At 41.0% G+C, this 24,169-nt stretch overlaps 1 protein-coding gene across 2 annotated transcripts in view; it reads right to left on the minus strand.

Moving 5' to 3' along the window:
• The window catches only part of GLIS1 (GLIS family zinc finger 1), a 314,199-nt gene that overhangs the window by 56,368 nt on the left and 233,662 nt on the right, over positions 1 to 24,169 (minus strand). The gene's annotated exons all lie outside the window — the stretch shown is intronic.

Genomic DNA, 24,169 nt, shown 5'->3' on the forward strand with positions numbered 1-24,169 from the left:
CATGTTCATGCAGATAGAAAATAGCAGAAATTGGGATTTGACTCAAGTAGTCTGGCTCTTGGCAACTGACTAGATGTAGGGTGCCGAGGAAGATTCTGGAAAGGCTTCTTGGGGACCTTGAGGAATGAGGAGGGGGAAGCAGCAGGTATCCAGATGCACAGGAACCAAACCCTAAGGCTGAGGCCAGCTGGGTGCAGAACCGACCCCATCAGGTGTGACATGAAACAGAGACACATGGAGCAGGTCATGTGGCTGCATGGTCCCTTTGAGCAGCTACCATAAAATATCTTGTCACTCCAATTACATTTCTGAATACCTCTCTTAATTCATTTCCTGTAAAATCAGACAGACTAAGTAAATATGTATCTTTTTTCAATGAAGCGTGTTATAGTACCTAAATGGTTTTTATCAAGTTGTTTCCAGTCTCTTGCAAATTTCTGATTTCTAAATAATCCCTTATCCATTCCATATGCCCCTGTGAAGTCATTGTTAACAGAACAGCAGAAAACACATAAATAATCTGCCCTTTTGCATGAGCGTATGACTGACTCTAGTTACTGCCAATCAAACATCATTAGGAGAGCTCCAGAATCAAAGGGGATGGTGCTACTAATTAGATCAGGAACGATGCTCGGGATGCATCTGGCCCTGCAGTGGCGATGTTTGGCAGGCTGGAATGGCAGCTGTCAAACAATGCAACAGGGGAGCTTTGGCTAGGAAAGTGCAAGAGTACATGAGTGGGGTGAGTAGGGCAAAGGAACGTATTCAAAGGGTCTGATACAGGGAGTGGTGACTTAATGATCCCTCAAGGCAGGCCGAGGGTCATGTGGTATACCATCCTCTGAGGTTCAGGACATAGCTCTGTTACTGTTAAAGCAATCTTTTGGAGGCAGCCATTGCTCACTGCCTGTGGAGGCCTCTGTTAGCACTCCTTCTTGGATCTCCAAGATAATGTCCATGTTCCTCTGAGTGCATTCAAAGCTCTGCATGACCTGGCTCTGGGTGATCTTTCTAGTCTCCTATGCTGCTCTTCAAGGTCCCTGGGTAGCACAAATGGTTTGTGCTCCACTACAGACATAAAGGTTGGTGGTTCAGACCCACCCAGCAGCACAGTGGAAGAAAGGCCTGGTGATCTGCTTCCGTAAAGATTCTAAACCCAAGGTGGGGCTAACATGGTACCCCAGACAACGCATCGTGCCATCCCTCTGCAGCAAAGACTCAAAAAACTAAGTAAAACAGATACAGACATCAATCCTGGAACCCTAAGCATCAAATGAAGGGATAAAGAACTAGATCAAACACTGAATGGAAGAAGAAGCTGAAGAAAAACAGAGAATGAGGAGAGATATGGAGTGGAGATCCCCTGCTAACTAACACAGCACAGTGTTGCCATCTTGGAACACAGCCATCAACTACAGCAGACAGGGAGTATGGGAAGGTAACTTCATGGAGCTCCCAACAGGAGACAGAGCACGTGCTAACCAGAGAAACACACTTTCCCACCCCTCACCTTTGTGCCTCATGTGCCAGCCCCACCCCTTCCCACTGGGCCACACCCCACTGATAAGCTAGACAGCTACCAGCCTGCTGTCACGCCCCCACCCACTGGCTCCTGCCATGCCATGTTTTTTCCCGTTCTTCCTTTTCTTTCTCCCTCCCATCTAGTCCTGTACGCCACTTCCCCTGCTTCCTGCCTTGGTATACCGCACCACTGCAGCTATAGAGCTGGTGGCCCACTGCTTTCTACCTCACGCCTAGCCCAGTATGACACCTCCTTCCCCTTCCCACCAGCTGCCAGGTTCGCCCCACCCACACCAGCTGGTTACTCTTTTTTCTTTCCCTCTCTTCTTTTCTTTCTTCTCTTCACCTAGTCCCATATACCACCTTCCCCTTCCTGCTGGCCCTTGCTGTGCTGCCGCAGCTAGAGTGTCCCCAGCTCAGCCTCACTGACACACCAGGCCTGCACTGCCCCTCCCCTCCCACCACTCAATTAGCTGCTGAACTTTGGGAAGCAAGTCCATCCCACTCCCTGTCTGACACCTCTACCTATCTGGCAAGGGGTTGTGAATGCTCCCACACTGCTGGGCCAACATCAGGAAGGAGACAGTGCCCGCTCAGTCTGCCCTCAGCCACCTTGCCAAACCAGTGTACAGCAAAGTGGATTCGTCCTGTCTGCTGCTGCACTGCCCACCAGGTCAAGGTGGTGAGAGCTATCATGCCCACAGACAAGCAAGCTGCAAAGCATGCCTGGCCCACCTGCCCCAACATATCAAAACAAAACAAAAAAGCAGGACAAAACAAAAGAACATAAAATTGATAAATAAAGAAAATAACACCTTAATGTCTCACAGACAGCAGACAATATTAAAACATATAAAAAAGCAAAACAAGATGGCTCCAGCAAGTGAACAAAATAAAGATTCAGATGACCTTTCAGTAGAAGAAAAGGCAGTGGAACTACATGATAATGAATTCAAAAGATTAATATTTAGGGTTCTCCAAAAGATTAGGAAAGAGAACAAGGAAAACACAGACAAAGCCAAGGAAAAAATAGATAAAATTATGTAAAACACAGGCAAAACCAAGGGAAACATAGCCAAAATCAAGGAAAACACAGACAAAGCAATAGAAGAATTCAGGAAAAGAATACAAGAACAAAACATCAAAATAAATAATTAGAAATCATACAAAAACAGCAACTAGAAATCCAAAAGATAAACAACCGAATTTCAGAAATGGACAACTCAATAGGTTTTAGGAAAAAATTTGAAACAATGGAAGACAAAATCAGTGACACTGACAACAAATCCACGGATGGCAATTTGAGGAAAATTCAGAGAAAAGAATGAAGAAAACTTAAGAAAAATGTGGGACACAATCAAGAGCAAAAATCTGCATTTGGTCAGAGTTCCAGAACAGGGGGAGAAAGTGAAAAACACAGAGAAGATTGTTGAAGATTTGCTGGCAGAAAACTTCCCACATATCATAAAAGATGAAAAGCTGACCATCTAAGAAGCTCAATGAACCCCATATAGTATAGATCCCAAAAGAAATTCACCAAGACATATCATAATCATATTTGCCAAAACCAAAGACAAAGAAAGAATCCTGAGAGCAGCTCAAGAAAAACAAAAAGTCACTTACAAAGGGGAAAACCGTAAGACTAAGCTCTGATTACTTATCTGCCAGGAGCTCCTTGGAAACTCTACAGGGCAGTTCTACTCTGTCCTATAGGGTTGCTGTGCGTCGGAATTGACTTGACGGCAGTGGGTTTTGGTTTTTCTGATTACTTGGCAGAAACTATGCAGGCAAGAAGGCAACGTGACAACATACATAAAACCCTGAAAGAAAAAAGTTGCCAACCAAGAATAATATATCCTGCAAAAGGTGAAATTAGGTACATTTCCAGACAAACAGAAATTAAGGAAATTCAATAAAAACAAAACCAAACTCACAAGAAATATTAAAGGGAGTCCTTCAATTAAAGAACCAACAATATCAGACAACAACTGGAGTCTAGGACACAGGACAGCATCAGCCAGACAGCAATCTAGGTAAAGAGCTCTCAATAATTAAACAAAGCTAAAAGACTTAAAACAGGGAAACAGAGACACCAATCTGTAAATGGCATCAACATCAAAATAACGTAAGTGAGAATAAATGATGTAGGTGTAAAACTTCCAAATGGAGAGGCAGCCAAGGCAATATCAAGTAATAAAAGACTGGTTCAAACTTAGGAAGATAAGGGTAAATTTCAAGGTAACCACAAAGGAAGTTAACAAACCTCTCAACAGAATACAAGGAAGAGAAACAGTCTTAGTAAATGCAAAATCTATTTAAAAAGAAAAGAAAAGAAGATCCACAAACAAAAGGAAATGAGCACAGGAAAGTAAGAGGAACAAAGAAAAGTCAGTACCACAAAAAAACAAAAAAAAGCAAAACATTATTACAGCAATAAACTCATACCTAGCAATAATCACACTGAATGTAAGTGACTTAAATGCACCTGTAAAGAGACAGACAGTGGTTAAATGGATTAAAAAGCATGACCCATCAATATGCTGTCTACAAGAGACACAAAGATATAAACATATTAAAAATCAAAGGATGGAAAAAAATATATCAAGCAAACAGTAACCAAAAAGGGGCAAGAGTAGCAATATTAATCTCAGATAAAATAGACTTTAAGGTAAAATCAACCATAAAAGACAAGGAAGGGCATTATATAATGATTAAAGGGACAATCCACCAAGAAGGTATAATCTTAATAAATATCTGCTCACCCAATGATAGCCCCCAAAATACATAAAACAAACTCTAACAGCACTGAAAAGAGAAACAGACAGTGCCACAATAACAGTAGGAAGCTTCAACACGCCACTCTGGAGAAGGATAGAAAATCTAGAAAGAAACTCAGTAAAGAGACTGAAGATCTGAAGGCCACAATCAACCAACTTGACCTCATAGACATATACAGAACACTCCACCCCACAGCAGCAAAGTATACGTTCATTTCCAATGCATATGGAATATTCTCCAGAACAGACCAAATTTTACGCTACAAAACAACCCTCAATAAAATCCAAAACATTGAAATAATACAAAGCATTCTCTCTGATCCCAATGCCATGGAAGTAGAAATCAATTAACAGGAAGAGCAAAGAAAAAAATCAAACACGTGGAAACTGAATAGCATCTTGCTTAAAAATAACTAGGTAATAGAAGAAATCCAAGAGGGGATAAAAAAAATTCTTAGAATTAAATGAGAATGAAAACACATCATACCAAAACCTTTGGGACACAGCAAAGGCAGTGCTCAGAGGTCAATTTACAGCAATAAATGCACACATCAAAAAAGAACTGAAGGGACCTACATAAGTGGAAAAACATACCTTGCTCATGGATAGGAAGACTTAACATAGCAAAAATGTCATTCTACCAAAAGCCATCTATATATACAATGCACTTCCAATCCAAATTCCAACACCATTTTTTCATGTGATGGAGAAACAAATCACCAGCTTCATATGAGAGAGAAAGAAGGCCCAGATAAGTAAAGCATTACTGAAAAAGAAGAAGAAAGTGGGAGGCCTCACTCTACCTGATTTTAGAACATATTATACAGCCATAGTAGTCAAAACAGCCTGGTACTGGTACAACAATAAGCACATAGACCAATGGAATAGAATTGAGAACCCAGATATAAATCCATCCATGTATGAGCAGCCGATATTTGATAAGGGCCCAGTGTCAGTTAATTGGGGAAAAGATAGTCTTTTTAACAAATGGTGCTGGCATAACTGGATATCCATTTGCAAAAAAATGAAACAGGACCCATACCTCACACTATGCACAAAAACTAACTCCAAGCAGATCAAAGACCTAAACATAAAGACTAAAACCATAAAGATCGTGGAAGAAAAAATAGGGACAACCTTAGCAGCCCTAATACAAGGCATAAACAGAATACAAAACATTACTAAAAATGACGAAGAGAAACCAGATAACTGGGAGCTCCTAAAAATCAAACATTTATGCTCATCTAAAGACTTCACCAAAAGAATAAAAGGACCACCTACAGACTGGGAAAAAATTTTCAGCTATGACATCTCTGACCAGTGCCTGATCTCTAAAATCTATATGATTCTGTTAAAACTCAACCACAAAAAGACAAACAACCCAATTAAAAATTGGGCAAAGGATATGAACACACACTTCACTAAAGAAGATATTCAGGCAGCCAACAGATACATGAGAAAATGCTCTCGATCATTAACCATTAGAGAAATGCAAATTAAAACTACGATGAGATTCCATCTCACTCCAACAAGGCTGGTATTAATCCAAAAAACACAAAATAATAAATGTTGGAGGGGCTGCGGAGAGATTGGAACTCTTATACACTCCCGGTGGGAATGTAAAATGGTGCAACCACTTTGGAAATCTATCTGGCATTTCCTTAAAAAGTTAGAAATAGAACTACCATACAACTCAGAAATCCCACTCCTCGGAATATATCCTAGAGAAATAAGAGCCTTTACACGAACAGATATATGCACACCCATATTTATTGCAGCACTGTTTACAATAGCAAAAAGCTGGAAGCAACCAAGGTGTCCATCAACGGATGAATGGATAAATAAATTATGGTATATTCACACAATGGAATATTACACATCGATAAAGAACAGTGATGAATCTCTGAAATATTTCATAACATGGGAACCTGGAAGGCATTATGCTGAGTGAAATTAGTCAGACGCAAAAGGACAAATATCGTATGAGACCACTATTATAAGATCTTGAGAAATAGTTTAAACTGAGAAGAACACATTCTTTTGTGGTTACGAGAGAGGGGAGGGAGGGAGGGTGGGAGAGGGTTATTTACTGATTAGATAGTAGATAAGAACTACTTTAGGTGAAGGGAAGGACGATACTCAATACAGGGAAGGTCAGCTCAACTGGACTGGACCAAAAGCAAAGAGGTTTCCTGGATAAACTGAATGCTTCGAAGGTCAGCAGAGCAAGGGCAGGGGTTTGGGGACTATGGCTTCAGGGGACATCTAAGTCAACTGGCAAAATAAATTCTATTAAGAAAACATTCTGCATCCCACTTTGAAGTGTGGCGTCTGGAGTCTTAAATGCTAACAAGCGGCCATCTAAGATGCATCAATTGGTCTCAACCCACCTGGATCAAAGGAGAATGAAGAATACCAAAGTCACAAGTTAATTATGAGCCCAAGAGACAGAAAGGGCTACATGAACTAGAGACTTACATCATCCTGAGACCAGAAGAACTAGATGGTGCCCGGCCACAACCGATGACTGCCCTGACAGGGAGCACAACAGAAAACCCCTGAGGGAGCAGGAGAACAGTGGGATGCAGACCTCAAATTCTCATAAAAAGACCAGACTTAACGGTTTGACTGAGACTAGAAGAATCCCGGTGGTCATGGTCCCCAAACCTTCTGTTGGCCCAGGATAGGAACCAGTTCTGAAGAAAACTCATCAGACATGGAATGGACTGGACAGTGGGTTGGAGAGAGATGCTGATGAGGAGTGAGCTACTTGTATCAGGTGGACACTTGCGACTGTGTTGGCATCTCCTGTCTGGAGGGGAGATGGGAGGGTAGAGAGGGTAAGAAACTGGCAAAACAGTCACGAAAGGAGAGACTGGAAGGAGGGAGCAGGCTGACTCATTAGGGGGAGAGTAAATGGGAGTATGTAGTAAGGTGCATATAAGTTTATATGTGAGAGACGGACTTGATTTGTAAACTTTCACTTAAAGCACAATAGAAATTATTTAAAAAAAAAAAGGAACTGGCTAAAATCAAAATGATATCCTTAAAACTCAAACAAATAGAAAGAGAACAGCAAAAGAAACCCACAGCCACCAGAAGAAAGGAAATAATAAAGATTAGAGCAGAAATAAATGAAATAGGGAAGAGAAAAACAACAGAAAGTATCAACAAGGCCAAAAGTTGGTTCTTTGAAAAGATCAACAAAATTGACAAATCATTGGCCAAACTGACAAAAGAAAAGCAAGAGATGAAACAAATAACTGAAATAAGAAATGAGATTGGGGGGGAGGGAGTGTGGTATTACAACAGACTCAAATGAAATAAAAAGGATGATAATAGAATACTATGATAAACTGTACTCCAATAAATTTGAAAACCCAGAGGAAATGGACAAATTTCTAGAAACACACTACCTACCTAAACTAATACAAGCTGAGATAGAAAATTTGAACAGACCCATAACAAGGGAAGAGACTGGAGAGGTAATTAAAAAAAACTCCCAACAAAAAAAATTCCAGCCTGAACGGCTTCACTGAAGAATTCTATCAAACATTCAGAGAAGACCTCACATCGGTACTACTCAAACTACTCAGGCTACTCCTGAACTCATTTTATGAAGCCAGCATAACCCTGATACCAAAGCTAGTCAAAGACACCACACACACACACAAAATTACAGACCAATATCTCTCATGAATATAGATGCAAAAATTCTCAATAAAATTCTAGCCAATAGAATTCAGCATCATATCAAAAAAATAATATACCACCACCAAATGGGATTCATACTAGCTATGCAAGGGTGGTTTAACATTAGAAAATCAATCAACGTAATCCACCACATAGATAGAATAAAAGAAAAGAGCCACAAGGTCATCTCAATCGATGCAGAAAAGGCATTTTGTAAAGTCCAACGACCACTCCTGATTAAAACTCTCAATAAAATAAAAATAGAAGGGAAATTCCTCAACAAAATAAAGGGCATCTATACAAAACCAAAAGCCAACAACATTCTCAACAGAGAGAGGCTGAAAGTGTTCCCCTTGAGAACAGGAAAAAGACAAGGATGCCCTCAATCATCACTTCTATTTACCCTCGTGCTGGAAGTTCTAGCTAGAGCAATAAGGCAAGAAAAAGAAATAAAGGGCATCTAAATTAGAAAGGAAGTAAAACTATCCCTATTCACAGATGGCGTGATCCTATACATATAAAACCCCAAAGATTCCACAAGAAAACTACTGGAACCATTAGAAAGATTCAGCAGAGTAGCAGGATACAAGATCAACAAGTATAAATCAGTTGGATTCCTATACACAAACAAAGAGAACTTTGAAAAGGAAATCAGGAAAACTACCATTTATAATAGCCCCCCAAAAGATAAAATACCTAGGAATAAATCTAACCAGAGACATAAAAGACCTATACAAAGAAAACTACAAAACACTGTATTGCAAGAAACCAAAAGAGACCTACGTAAATGGAAAAACATATCATGCTCATGGATAGGAAGACTCAACATTGAGAAAATGTCAATTCTACCCAAAGCAATCTACAGATATAATGCAATCCTGATCCAAATACCGACGGTATTCTTTAAAAATGAGATGGAAAAATTAATGACCAACTTTACGTGGCAAGGAAAGAGGCCCCTGACAAGCAAAGCATTACTGAAGAAAAAGAACAAAGTAGGAGGCCTCACATTACCTGATCTCAGAACCTACTACACAGCCACAGTAGTCAAAACAGCCTGCTACTGGTGCAATGACAGACATGTAGACAAATGGGACAGAACTGAGAACCAAGATATAAATCCATCCACCTATGGTCAGCTGCCTCCGCATATCTGTCAGTTTGTAGTACTGTGTTGCTGTGATGCTGGAAGCCATGCTGTCAGTATTCAAATACTAGCAGAGTCACCCATGGCGGACAGGGTTCAGCTGAGCTTCCAGACTAAGACAGACTAGGAAGAAAGACTTGGAAGTGTACTTCTAAAAAGAATTAGCCAGGGAAAATCTTACGAATAGCAGCTGAACAGTGTCTGATACAGTGCTGGAAGATGAGACCCTCAGGTTGGAAAGCACTCAAAATACGACTGGAGAAGAGCTGCCTCCTCAAAGTAGAGTCAACCTTAATGATGTGGATAGAGTTAAGCTTTCGGAACCTTCATTTGTTGATGTGGCATGACTCAAAACCGGAAGAAACAACTGAAAACGTCCATGAATAACTGGAACCTGAAATGTATGAAGCATGAATCTAGGAAAATTGGAAATCGTCAAAATGAAATAGAATGTGTAAAGATTAATATCCTAGGCATTAGTGAGCTGAAATGGACTGGTATTGGCCATTTTGAATTGGACAATCGTGTGGTCTACTATGCAAGGAATGACAACTTGGAGAGGAACGGTGTTGCATTCGTCATCAAAAAGAACATTTCAAGATCTACACTGATGTACTTTGCTGTCAGTGATAGGATAATATCCATATGCCTACAAGGAAGATCAGTTAATATGACTATTATTCAAATTTATGCACCAGTCACTAAGGTCAAAGGTGAAGAAATTGAAGATTTTTACCAGCTTCTGCAGTCTGAAATTGATCAAACATGCAATCAGGATGCACTGATACTTACTGGTGATTGGAATTCAAAAGTTGGAAACAAAGAAGAAGGATTGGTAGTTGGAAAACACAGCCTTGGTGATGGAAACAATGCCGGAAATTGCATGGTAGAATTTTGCAAGACCAATGACTTCTTCATTGCATATACCTTCTTTTCACCAACATAAATGGTGACTATACACGTGGACCTTGCCAGATGGGATACACAGGTATCAAATCAACTACAACTGTGGAAAGAGACAATGGAAAAGATCAATATCAGAAGATCATTATCAGAACAAGGGTAGGGGCCAACTGTGGATCAGACTATCAATTACTCATAAGCAAGTTCAAGTGGAAACTGAAGAAAATTAGCATCAGTCAACAAGAGCCAAAGTACACCCTTGAGTATATCCCACCTGAATTTAGAGACCATCTCAAGAATAGATGTGACACATTGAACACTAATGACTGAACATCAAACAAGTTGTTGAATGACATCAAGGACATTACACATGAAGAAATCAAGAGTCATTAAAAAGAGAGGAGAGAAGGAAAAGACCTAAATGGATGTCAGAGAGATTCTGAAAATTGCTCTTGAATGTCGAGTAGCTAAAGCAAAAGGAAAAAATGATGAAGCAAAAGAGCTGAACCGAAGATTTCAAAGGGCAGCTGGAGAAGACAAAGTAGTGTTATGATGACATGTGCAAAGAGCTGGAGATAGAAAACCAAAAGGGAAGAATGAGGCTCAGCATTTTTCAAGCTGAAAGAACTGAAGAAAAAAAAATCAAGCCTCGAGTTGCAATACTGAAGGATTCTACGAGGAAAATATTAAATGATGCAGGAAGCATCAAAAGAAGGTGGAAGGAATACACAGAGTCACTATAGCAAAAAGAATTGATCGACGTTCAACCATTTCAGGAAGTAACATATGATCAGGAACCAATGGTACTGAAAGAAAGAAACCTAAGCTGTACTGAAAGCACTGGCAAAAAACAAGGCTCCAGGAGCTAACGGAATACCAGTTGAGATGTTTCAACAAATGGATGCTGCACTGGAAGTGCCCACTCATCTATACCAAGAAATTTGGAAGAGAGCTACCTGGCCAATTGACTGGAAGAGATCCATATTTATGGCTATTCACAAGAAAGGTGATCCAGCCAAATGAGGAAATTATCAAACAATATCATTAATATCACCCCAAAACCCAAAAAATGGATCCTGGCTGAAAGCAGAGAATACCAGAAAGTTGATTACCTGTGTTTTATTGACTATGCTAAGGCATTTGACTATGTGGATAATAATAAATTATGGATAACATCGGGAAGAATGGGAATTCTGGAACACTTAATTGTGCTCATAAGGAATCTGTACACGAATCAAGAGGTAGTTGTTTGAACAGAACAAGGGGATACTGCATGGTTTAAAGTCAGGAAAGGTGTGCATCAGGGTTGTATCTTTTCATCATACCTATTCAATCTGTATGCTGAGCAAATAATCCGAGAGGCTGGACTATGTGAAGAAGAATGGGCATCAGGATAAGAGGAAGACTCATTAACAATCTGCATTATGCATATGACACAGTCTTACTTGCTGAAAGTGAAGAGGATTTGAAGCACTTACTGAAGAAGATCAAAGACCACAGCCTTCAGGATGGGTTACACCTCAACATAAAGAAAACCAAAACCCTCATAACTGGACCAATAAGCAACATCATTATAAAAGGAGAAAAGATTGAGGTTGTCAAGGATTTCGTTTTACTTGGATCCACAATCAACACCCATGGAAGCAGCATTCAGGAAATCAAGTGACGCATTGCAGTGGGCAAAGTGGCTGCAAGAGATCTTTTCAAAGTGTTAAAAAGCAAAGATGTCAGCTTGAGGACTAAGGTGTGCCTGACTCAAGCCATGGTGTTTTTGATTGCCTCATATGAATGCGAAAGCTAGACAATGAGTAAGAAAGATTGAAGAACTGACACCTTTGAATTATAGTGTTGGTGAAGAATGCTGAATATACCATGGACTGCCAAAAGAATGAACAAATCTGTCTTAGAAGAAGTGCAACCAGAGTGGTCCTTAGAGGCAAGGATGCTGACACTACGTTTCACATACTTTGGACATGCTGTCAGGAGGGATCAGTCCCTGGAGAAGGACATCATGCTTGGTAAAGTAGAGGGTCAGCAAAAAATAGGAAGACCCTCCACGAGATAGATTGACACGGTGGCTATAACAATGGGCTCAAGCATCACAACAATTGTGAGGATGGTGCAGGACCCAGCAGTGTTGGTTTTGTTGTGCATGGGGTCGCTATGAGTCAGAACTGACTCGATGGCACCTAACAACAACAACAACGTGGTCAGCTGATCTTGATAAAGGACCAAAGTCCATTGAATGGGGAAAAGACAGACTTTTTAACAAATAGAGCTGGCAAAACTGGATGTCCATCTGTAAAAAAAATGAAACAGGACCCATACCTCACACCATACACAAAAACTAACTCAAAATGGATCAAAGACCTAAATATAAAGCCTAAAAATTATAAAAAATATGGAAGGAAAAATAGGGACAACGTTAAGGGCCTAATGTTGTTAGATTGTTGTTAGGTGCCATTGAGCCAGTTCCAACTCATACCAACTCTATGTACAACATAAAGAAACACTGCCTGGTTCTGCACCATCCTCACAATCGCTGTTATGTTTGAGCTTATGGTTGCAGCCACTGTGTCAATCCATCTCATTAAGGGTCTTCCTCTTTTTCATGACTCTCTGCTTTACCAACCACGACATTCTTTTCCAGGGACTGATCCCCCTGATAACATGCCCAAAGTATGTGAAACGAAGTCTCCTCATTCTTGCTTCAAATGAGCATTCTGGCTGTACTCCTTGCAAGACAGACTTGTTCATTTTTCTGGAAGTCCACGGTATAGTCAATACTCTTGCCAACACCATAATTCAAAGGTGTCAATTCTTCTTCCATCTTCCTTATTCATTGCCCAGCTTAGGCATACATATGAGGTGACTGAAAACACCACGGCTTGGGTCAGGTGCACCTTTGTCTTCAAGATCACATTTTTGCTTTTTATCACTTTAAGGAGGTCTTTTGCAGCATATCTGCCCAATGGAATGCATCTTTTGATTTTTTGACTGTTGCTTCCATAGGTGTTGATTGTGGATCCAAGTAGAATGAAATTCTTGACGACTTCAAGGATTTCACGGGGCCTAATACTTTTTTTTTTTTTTTAATACATGGTATAAATACAATACAAACTATAACTAACAATGCACAAACATCAGAAGATAAACTATATAACTGAGACCAAACCAAACCAAACCCAGTGCCGTCGAGTTGATTCCGACTCATAGTGACCCTGTAACACAGAGTAGAACTGCCCCATAGAGTTTCCAAGAAGCACCTGATGGATTCGAACTGCTGACCCTTTGGTTAGCAGCTGTAGCACTTAACCACTATACCACCAGGGTTTCCATATAACTGAGAGCTACTGAAAATTTAACATTATGCTCATCAAAAAACCTCACTGAAAGAGTAAAAAGAGAACCTACAGACCGGGAAAAAAATTTTGGCTACGACATATCTGACAAGGAAGGGCCTAATCTCTAAAATCTACAGAACACTTCAATACTTCAACAACAAAAAGACAAATAATCCAATTAAAAATGGGCAAACAATATGAACAAACACTTGCCCAAAGAAGATATTCAGGCAGCTAACAGACACATGAGGAAATGCTTGTGATCATCAGCCATAAGAGAAATGCAAATCAAAACCACAATGAGATACTATCTCACCGTGACATTACTGGCATGAATCAATAAAACAGAAAATAACAAATGTTGGAAAGGCTGCGGGGAGACCAGAACTCTTATGCGCTGCTGGTGGGGATGCAAAATGATACAACATTTTTGGAAAACGATATGGCGCTTCCTTAGAAAGCTAAAATATAAATACCATATGATCCAGCAATCCCACTCCTAGGAACATATCCTAGAGAAATAAGAGTCGTCACTCCCATGTTCATTGCAGCATTGTTCACAACAGCAAAAAGATGGAAACAACCTAGATTCCCATCAACAGAAAAATGGATAAACAAACTGTGGTACATACACACAATGGAGTATTACGCAATGCTAAAGAGCAATGATGAATCTGTGAAGCATCTCATAACATGGATGCATCTGGAGGACATTATGTTGAGTGAAATAAGTCAATCATGAAAGGACAAATATTGTATGAGACCACTATTGTAAAAATTCATGAAAAGGTTTATGTACAAAAAGAAACAATATTTGATGGTTACAAGGGAGGGGTGGGGTTGGGATGCAAAAACACTTAATAGACAATAGATAAGTGGTAACTTTGGTGAAGGATAAGACAGTACACAACACTGGGGAAGCCAGCACAACCTATACAAGGCAAGGCCATGATCCAAACTCCCTGAGGGACCAAATTGCTGGGCTGAGGGGTGTGGGGACTATGGGTTCAGGGAAGATCTAGCCCAAATGGTATAACAGAGTTTATAAAGAATATGTTCTACATTCTACTTTGGTGAGTTCTGCCTGGTGTCTTAAAAGCCTGTGAGTAGCCATCTAGGATACTCCACTGGTCTCACCCCTTGGGGAGCAAGGAGGAATGAAGAAAACTAAAGACATAAGGGAAATATTAGTCCAAAGGTCTAAAGGACCACATCTACTGTGGCCTCCACCAGACCGAGACTAGTACAACTACAGGGTGCCCAGTTATCACCACTGACTGCTCTGACAGGGATCACAATAGAGGGTAACAGACAGAGCTGGAGAAAAATGTAGAACAAAATTCTAACTCAAAAAGAAAGACCAGACTTGCTGCCCTGACATAGACTGGAGAAACCCTGAGAGTATGGCCCCCAGACACCCTTTCAGCTCAGTAATGAGACCACTCCTGTGGCTAACCCTTCAGCCAAAGTATATAAGATGTAGTCTCGCCATCCTTGCTTCTAAGGAGCATTCTGGCTGTACTTATTCCAAGACAGATTTGTTTGTTCTTTTGGCAGTCCATGGTATATTTAGCATTCTTCACCAATGCTATAATTCAAAAGTGTTAATTCTTCTTCAATCTTCCTTATTCATTGTCCAGTTTTCACATGCATATGAGGTGATTGAAAACACCATGGCTTGGGTCAGGCACACCTTAGTCTTCAAGGAGACATCTTTGCTTTTTAATACTTTTAAGAGGTCTTTTGCAGTAGATTTGCCCAATGCAATGTGTTGTTTGATTTCCTGAATGCTGCTTCCATGGGTGTTGATTATGGATTCAAATAAAATTAAATCTTTGACTTCAACCTTTTCTCCATTTATCATGATGTGGCTTATTGGTCCAGTTATGAGGATTTTGGGTTATCTTTATTTTGAGGTGTAATCCATACTGAAGGCTGTGGTCTTTGATCTTCATCAGTAAGTGCTTCAAGTCCTCTTCACTTTCAGCAAGCAAGATTGTATCATCTGTATACTGCAGGTTGTTAAGGAGTCTTCCTCCAATCCTGATGCCCCGCTCTTCTTCACATAGTCCAGCTTCTCAAATTATCTGCTCAGCATACAGATTGAGTAAGTACAGCGAAAGGAAACAACTCTGACCCACACATTTCCTGACTTTAAACCACGCAGTACCTACACACAATGGAATACTACACAACAATAAAGAGCAATGATGAATCTGTACATCTCACAACATGGATGAATCTGCAGGGCATTACGCTGAGTGAAATAAGTAAATCATGAAAGGACAAATACTACATGGGACCACTATTATAAAAACTCAAGAAAAGGTTTATACACAGAAAAAAACAATCTTTGATGGTTATGAGGGAGGGGAGGGGTGAGGAGAGGAAATCATTAGCTAGACAGTAGACAAGTTAACTTTGGTGAAGGGAAAGACAACACACAATATAAGGGAAGGCAGCACAACTTGATCAAGGCAAAGTCATAGGCGCTTCCTAGACATATCTAAACACCCTGGGGGACTGAGTTACTGGGGCTGAGGGCTGGGGACCATGGTCTCAATAGGCATAACACAGTTCATAAAGAAAATGTTCTACATCCTACTTTGGTGAGTAGCATCTGGGCTCTTAAAAGCTTGCAAGCGGCCAGCTAAAATACATCTATTGGTCCCATCCTGTCCAGAGCAAATGAAAATGGAAAAAACCAAAGATACAAGGAAAATATTAGTCTAAAGGGGCTTTGGACCACATGAACCACAGCCTCCACCAGCCTGAGCCCAGAAGAATAAGATGGTGCCCGGCTACCACCATTAGCCACTCTGTTGTGACAGGGATCACAATAGAAGGTCCCAGAGAAAGCAGGAGAAAAATGTTGAACAAAATTCAAATTCACACACACAAAAAAAGATCAGACTTACTGATCTGATGGAGACTGGAAGAACCCTTGAGACCATGGCCCACGGACACCCTGCTAACTCAGAACTGAAGCTACTCCTGAAGTCCACCTTGCAGTGAAAGATTAGACAGGGGTATGAAATAAATAGTAACTGCCTTAATATAGCACAACAGCCTGATCCTGAGCTCCTAGTGAGCTTTTCCTTTTGCCAATCTTCCCACCACAAATCCAGCTCCAGCCAATGTCAGACACTTGCAGCTGGCCACCCTGATACACAGATGAGAGCTATTTTATACATACATCCTCTCTGTCTCATACACACTCACAGGCACATCCATACCTTGGCCCACATTGTTCTCTCTTCTGGAACAGCCTTCTTCCTTATTTGGCTAATACCTCCACATCCTTCAAGGTCCAATGTAAGTGTTTCTTCCTCTGGGAAGCACTCTCTGATTTCCTGGGCTGGGTTAGGGGCCCCTCTATGTTCCCACAGCTGCATTCCCAGTTCTGGATACACAATATAAATCATTTTTTAACTGAGCTTTTCCTGTGGGCAGGGATATCTCTTAGTGGAAATACAGAAAAAAATGTAACATGAAGCTGGAGAAGCTCACAGCTCACCAGCAAAGCCAACAAAGCAAAGTTCGTTATGTTAAGTCCCCAGGGCAGCAGCTGGATCTGCCCCTTCTCTGTGTCCCAGCACTGAGGGAATAGATGAACAAAGGAGGTCACCAGGCCCACCTCCTGCCCAGTGACTGAATAGCCTCTCAGTTACCACCCCTCCACCTCAGTGATGGGAGCTCACTCCCTGCCTTGTGAGTCAGTGGCCCCACTGTAGGACAGCTCTAATCAGGAGAAATCTCATCCTTACACGGAGCTGACATCAATCTCCTCCTAATATCTACCAGTCAGCCCCTCATCCTTCCTTGAGAGGGCAGAAGTTGCAGTGAGGAGGTTGGGGGTGGGACAATGGGACAGGTAAGACTGGAGATAAGATCTGGATTTGTTTGGTTGGCCCGTAGGCATATGAAAATAACTGGCTTTACTATGCACTCAGCAAATACTTGTTGAGGGCCTGCTACGTGTCAAGCACCGTGCTAAGCACTGGCGTAGTTGTGTACGCAAACACACAAAACACATTGTCATTGAGTCAATTCCAACTGATAGCGACCCTACAGGATAAAGTAGAACTGCCCCATGAGGGGCAGCTGATGGTTTCCAACTGCTGACCTTTTGGTTAGTAGCCAAGCTCTTAACCACTGCACCACCAGGGCCCCAGTTAGTAGTTGTATCCGTAGTAGGTGCTTTAACAAGATGGCAATCACCACGGCTGCTCAGTGAATACCACAGGTGATGGTGGTGATGAGTCCTTGGGTTAACTCCAGTCCTCAGGCCCTGCTGCCTGAAGGACTATAGGCAGTATACTATATCTTTCACTGCTCCTGTCCTGATCCTGCCATGTAATGACCCTGCCTTCCCACCAGACTGCCAGGTAGAGCACCAGAAAGAAGGCCAGCGCCATATTGAATTTTTATTCCTTCCAGGAATTCCATAATGTTTCAGCACAAAATAACATACATCCCCATTACTGAGCACCAAGTATGTTTCACGCATTGTGATGGGCTCTCCACAGCCATTACCTAGTCTGAGTTCCAGAAGGGAGAGAGTATCTACTCAGAGATGCTAAACTACTTGCCCAAGGTCACATGGCAAGCAGGAGAGTGCCAGGACTAAAACCAGGTCCTCTTTCCAATAGTCTCCTAGGGATGCTTTTACAAGCAGCTAGGCCAAGGGGGCCCCAGACTTGCAGGTAAGCTGAGCAGCAGGGCAGTTAAGAATATACTGCATTTATAAACGATGCCCGACTTTACAAGCCTCCAGCTATAATTTCATCATAGCCCAGGACCTGGAAAGTCTGCATAATCCTGGAAGGTGCTGGGTTTCAGCTAAAAGACGGCTGTGACTGCTAATTGGATCCTCAGCCTACACTGTAAATCAGACTAGAGTGTACGCACTTCAGTGCAATCTTTTCTCAAATAGGTACTGTATGTCTTTACATTATCGTTGGCCAGCCAAGGCCTTCAATAATTTCTGTGTAACCAAGTTCATAAATCTGCCCTTGCTCTGTGGCTGGCAAACACTGCCAGAGAGGAGATTGTGCTCCCAAGGTAAACAATTGGGCTGGCAGCTGCCTTCTGGCCAGCTGAGAACTAGAGCAATGGACTTGGGCTGGGAGGTCGGCCTCACTCAGGAAGCCTCAGAACATGCTAGGCTTGGCAGAGGCTGAAGGGAGTCGGTGGGCCCAGCAGTCCACAGCGTCGTCATTACAAAGCGTGGAGCCAAGGGAGCTTAGGCCCGTGGAAGCCAACATGTTCTGGTCGGATGGAATATGCTGGTAAATAGGACAGGTCCAGTGGATGGCCAGGGAAACTGGAGAGAGCTCACCCTCACCATGTACCTATAGCATGCAATCTTGCCATACCCCTGGGAAGCTGGCATCACTAACCCCATTTCAGAGGTAAGGAGACTAAGGTTCACAGAGGTTATGTCATTTATTCACACAGCCAGCAAGTAGTAAACCACAGTTTCAACCAAGGACTGCCTAACTCCAAAGCCTTTTTCCATGTCACACACAAAGCAAGGCCCTGGGGTCAGAAGGGTTGCAGAGACCAAATTTCCCAAACCAAAAATCTGTCCACCAGGAATGATAACTACAGCAGAGTTATGAGGGCAAAGGGATAGAGCAGTTGAATTTAAGATGATGCCAGAGCACAGTTCTGTGGGGAGGAATGAGCTTCCCACTTCTGGGGAGGAACAAGACAGGCTGGACAATTCATCTTGTGGAGATGCAACAAATGTGGTTCCTGCTTGACATGGTGGAGAAGACCCATGGTTCATTCCTTTAGTCATTATCTGCTCACTGTATACCAGGCTCTTGCCAGGTGACAAGGGGCCAAGGAGAAAGATAAGAATCACTGCATGTCTTCAAGGAGTTCCAGCAGTCAAGGAGCTGCATGGGTAACAGAGAACAGGACATCGAAAACTCTACCACTCACAAGGAGGAAAGACAGAAATCAACCTGGTAACATCAGAGAAGTGCAACAAAAATCAGGGCCAACACCTCCATGTGACTCACAATAAATGGAAACACATTCCTGCCCTCCCAGCTCACTCACCTGCTCTTAAAAGATGAGCAGGTTGGGTTTCTTGAATGTAGCCAGCACCCTACACCACCAGCTGAGCTGACTCAAGATCACCCAGCAAGAACCTGTCAGAACCACAACCCTACCCTTTCTCCTGAGCACTATCCCAGAGCTCCCCACTGCACCATGCTGCCCCTCAACCAAAAGGTAGGCACTAACCCCCTTCCTTAGACTCTGGCATATCCACTAATATTTTCGTTTTCTCCTCCTCCAACAAAAACATGATAATAATGGTAACAAAGATGAACCATAACCGCTTGAAACCTCTATTTCCTCATTTGTATAATGGAGGTGATGACAGAATCAGATGTGTTGGAGGACCAAATGAAATAATGCATGTAAAGCACTCAGCACCACAGAAGATCAATACTGTATGTGGTAGTTATTTTTAAAATAACACTTTGGGGTTAGGCCAAGATGGCGAAGTAGTCAGATGCTTCCAGTCATCCCTATTACAACAAAGACCAAAAAAAAAACAAGTGAAACAATTATATTTATGACAAGCTAGGAGCTCTGAACATCAAAGGCAAAGTTAGAAAAGTGAGTGAGCAGCAGGGAAAGGGAGAGATGGTTGAGAAGTGGAGAGGAATTGCCGGATCTGAATTGGCGGGACCCCTCAGGCACCATTTCCTGGAGCAACCACGGCGATGTCTGGCAGTATCATTCCAAACACAGTTTCCTCGGGAAGAGACAGCCAGCCACACAGCCTACTCACACCTCTGGAACCAGAGAAGGACGGTGCTCTCGGCAAAAGCTAAGAACTTGCATATATTTTACCATGCCCCCAGTCCCCAAGGTGACTTCAGTAGCTGATGATTTCCCTGGGCCAGAGCTAGGTCCTGCTGAGTGCTCTGAGCCATTCTCCTGGCCTTGGAGAAGAAATAAGTTCACAATTGGGGGAAAAGATACTCTGCCAGCTCCACTAACCTGGGGAGCTCAGGACAGAAGCAGCTCCTGTCCAAGCATAAATGGTCCGTAGACTTTGAATATCTTTCCCCCCTGCATGGACCTGTGTGGGCCTATTTCAGGAGAATAGGTCCTTGTTGGCAGACTGCAACTGTTTCAGCTGTGTGGTGGAGAGGTGGGTGCTTGATGTTTGACACCACTTTGCTTATTAAACAGGGTCCTCACTTACCCACATCAGCGGCCTAAGGACTGGTGGCTCCACACATGTCACCTAGCTACCCGCGACTGGGGTCCAAAGATAACTGGTACCTCCCAGTCCTTACAACCCAAAGCATTGGGTCCCCATGATCCATCTGCAAAGCCCACCCACCTGCGTGCTCTAGGAAACAGGGATGCACTTTCCTCAGAGACACGTTGGGGCAGGATTCTCAGCCCCCTGCCTTGTTCAGAGAGTGACCCCCTGCTGCAATCAGATACCAGTGCCTACACTAATCACCCCTGACCCTCTAAGACAGTAGGACAGAGCCTGTACCACACACTTGATGACCAATGACCTGGACACCTGAGCTGAATTCATATAAGAAAAGTGAATGGACTCCTAGGCTCATATAAAAAACCAAAAAAAAAAAACCTGATAACAACTCTAGCCATCTGGTGACAGGATGTTAGAGCTTCAAAGGGGAAAATAATCAAGCTAACTCACTCAAGCAGCCTATTTGGGCATATCAAAACAAAACAAAGCAAGAAGCTAGGATACAGTAAACAAACATAAAATAAACTAATACAGTAACTTATAGATGGCTCGGAGACAACAGCCAATATCAAATTACATAAAGAAGCAGACCATGATCACTTCAACAAGCTCTCAAAACAAAGAATTAAGGGATCTTCTGGATGAAGGTGCTTTTCTGGAATTACCAGATGCAGTACACAAAAGATTAATATATAGAACCCTTCAAGACATCAGGAACGAGATCATGAAGGAGATCAGGCAAAATGCAGAACAAGCCAAGGAACACACAGGTAAAGCAGTTGAAGAAATTTTAAAAAGTTATTCAAGAACACAATGTAAAATTTAATAAGTTGCAAGAATCCATAGAGAGACAGCAATAAGAAATTCAGAAGATTAACAATAAAATTCCAGAATTAGAAATTCCAGTAGAAAGTCACAGGAGCAGAACTGAGGAAGTGGAAGGGAGAATTAGTGAGATTGAAGATAAAACACTTGGCACCAATATATTCGAAGAAAAATCAGATAAAACAATTTTAAAAAATGAAGAAACTTAAGAATCATGTGGGACTCTATCAAGAGAAATAACCTATGAGTGATTGGAGTACCAGGACAGGTAGGGATAGCAGAAAGTACAGAGAGAAATGTTGAAAATTTGTTGGCAGAAAACTTCCCTGATATCGTGAAAGATGAGAAGATATCTATCCAAGATGCTCATCGAACTCTACATGAGGCAGATCTCACAAGAAAGGCACCAAGACATATTATAGTTAAACTTGCCAAAACCAAAGATAAAGAGAGAATTTTAAGAGTGGCTAGGAATAAGCAAAAAGTCACATACACAGGTGAGTCAATAAGAATAAACTCAGACTACTCAGCAGAAACCATGCAGGCAAGAAGGCAATGGAATGACTTATACAAAGCATTAAAGGAAAAAAAAAACCGCCAGCCAAGAATCATATATCCAGCAAAACTGTCTCTCAAATATGAAGGTGAAATTAGGACATTTCCAGATACATGGAAGTTTAGAGAATTCATAAAAACCAAACCAAAACTACAAGGAACACTAAAGAGAGTTCTCTGGTTAGAAAGTCAGTAACATCAGATATCAACCTAAGACTAGAACACAGGACAGAGCAACCAGATGTCAACCCAGATAGGGAAATCACAAAAATAAATCAAGATTAAAAAAAAAAAAAAAAAAAAACGCTCAAAACAGGGAAACAGCGATGTCATTATGTAAAAGAAGACAACGTTAAAACAATAAAGAGGGATTAAAAAATGTAGTCATAGATCTTTCCTATGGAGAGGAAGACAAGGTGACATAAAGAAATAAAAGTTAGGTTTAAACTTAAAAAAATAGGGGTAAATATTAAGGTAACCACAAAGGAGACTAACAATCCTATGCATCAAAATAAAATACAAGAAAAAAAGACTCAGAAACAAAATCGACAACAATGAATAAGAGGAAAAGACAATATATAAAGATAAACCGCTCAGCACAAAAAATTAAGTGGGAAAAAGAACCTGTCAACACCACACACAAAAAAAGACATCAAAATGACAGCACTAAACTCATACATATCCATAATTACACTGAATGTAAATGGACTAAATGCACCAATAAAGAGACAGTGAGCACCAGAATGGATTAAAAAAAAAAAAAAAAAAAAACCCAATCCGTCTATATGCTGCCTACAAGAGACACTCCTTAGAGACAAAAACTAAAACTCAAAGGATGGAAAAAAAAATATATCAAGCAAACAACAATCAAAAAAGATCAGGAGTGGCAATATTAATTTCTGACAAAATAGACTTTAAAGTTAAATCTACCACAAAGGATAAGGAAGGACACTATATAATGATTAAAGGGACAGTATACCAGGAGGATATAACCATATTAAATATTTATGCACCCAATGACAGGGCTGAAAGATACCTAAAACAAACTCTAACTGCATTGAAAAGTGAGATAGATAGCACCACAATTATAGCAGGAGACTTCAACACACCACTTTTGGTGAAGGACAGGGCATCCAGAAAGAAGCTCAATAAAGACACCGAAGATCTAAATGCCACAATCAACCAACTTGACCTCATAGACATATACAGAACACTCCACCCAAAAGCAACTAAGTATACTTTCTTTTCTAGTGCACATGGAACATTCTCTAGAATAGACCACATATTAGGTCATAAAATAAGCCTTAGCAGAATCTAAAACACTGAAATATTATAAAGCATCTTCTCTGACCTTAAGGCCATAAAAGCAGAAATCAATAACAGAAAAAGCAGGGAAAAGAAATCAAACACTTGGAAACTGAACAATACCCTGCTCAAGAAAAGACTGGGTTATAGAAGACATTAGGATGGAATAAAGAAATTCATAGAATCCAGTAAGAATGAAAACACTTCCTATCAGAACCTTTGGGACACAGCAAAAGCAGTGCTCAGAGGTCAATTGATATCAATAAATGCACACATACAAAAAGAACAAAGAGCCAAAATCAAAGAATTATTCCTACGGCTTGAACAAACAGAAAGAGAGCAACAAAAGAAACCCTCAGGCAGCAGAAGAAAGCAAATAATAAAAATCAGAGCAGAATTAAATGAAATAAAAAAATAGGGAACAGAAAAACAATTGAAAGAGTTAACAAGAACAAAAGCTGGTTCTTTGAAAAAATTAAGAAAACTGATAAAACATTGGCCAAACTGACCAAAAAAAAAAAAAAAAAAACAGGAGAGGAAGCAAATAACCCAAATAAGAAATGAGTTGGGCAATATCACAACAGACCCAACTGAAATTAAAAGAATCATATCCAATTACAATGAAAAATTATACTCTAATAAATTTGAAAACCTAGAAGAAATGGATGAATTTCTAGAAATATACTATCTACCTAAACTAACACAAACAGATGTAGAACAACTAAATAGACCCACAACAAAAGAAGAGATTGAAAAGGTAATTAAAAAACTCCCAACAAAAAAAAAGCCCTGGCCCAGACAGCTTCACTGGAGAGTTCTACCAAACATCCAGAGAAGAGTT

The sequence above is a fragment of the Elephas maximus genome, chromosome 3 (genome assembly GCF_024166365.1).
Source record: "Elephas maximus indicus isolate mEleMax1 chromosome 3, mEleMax1 primary haplotype, whole genome shotgun sequence".
Classification (NCBI taxonomy): domain Eukaryota; kingdom Metazoa; phylum Chordata; class Mammalia; order Proboscidea; family Elephantidae; genus Elephas; species Elephas maximus.